Source organism: Hippocampus comes, unplaced genomic scaffold, assembly GCF_001891065.2.
Source record: "Hippocampus comes isolate QL1 unplaced genomic scaffold, H_comes_QL1_v1.1 scaffold67, whole genome shotgun sequence".
Lineage (NCBI taxonomy): Eukaryota > Metazoa > Chordata > Actinopteri > Syngnathiformes > Syngnathidae > Hippocampus > Hippocampus comes.
The window spans coordinates 1,083,758-1,084,312 of record NW_017805221.1 but is presented as its reverse complement, the minus strand read 5'-3'; the positions used below and the strand labels follow the sequence as shown (position 1 = coordinate 1,084,312).

The window sequence follows — 555 nt, the reverse complement described above, 5'->3', positions numbered from 1 at the left end:
CGGGAGAGAAAACAAGAGGGGGCTATCTTAAAGGTAAAAAAAAAAAAAAAAAACAACAAGCAGACTTCTTGACACAGAGCAGGGATTTTTTTTTAAAGCATGTACAGTACATTTGTGAAGTACAGTTCAGTTGTATTTCACCTTTGAAATACAACACAGTTGCCCTGAACATTTTAGAACGCTTTGCTTTCCTTTCTCTCAGCACCATTTTGATGAACTTGAGTCATGCCTTTAGCAGCTGCTGAAACACCACATTTTCCTTCGCTTCTTTCGAGCGCTAGCAAGTCTCTGCTCGAGTCCGCGCAACCGTGACTGTTGGGAGACACTTTCCTCCTCTGACGTGCGCGGCGGATTTGAAAGAGGCGCGGCAGGTTGCAGTCTGTCCCCGTGGCACGTAAGATGATGTCGAGTCAGTTAGCGGAGCTCACCTTGAGGCCCTCGGAGGCCTGCGTGTAGGAGTGGGGCCCGTTGAGGAGGCTCCCTCCGCCGGGCGTGCTGTCCGAAAAGGAGGGCGACGGCGAGCTCGGGGGTAAGGTGATGGAGCTGATTAAGCTG

General features: G+C 50.6%; 1 protein-coding gene across 3 annotated transcripts in view; it reads right to left on the bottom strand.

Moving 5' to 3' along the window:
- The window catches only part of cnot3a (CCR4-NOT transcription complex, subunit 3a), a 15,455-nt gene that overhangs the window by 4,627 nt on the left and 10,273 nt on the right, over positions 1–555 (bottom strand). The gene's annotated exons all lie outside the window — the stretch shown is intronic.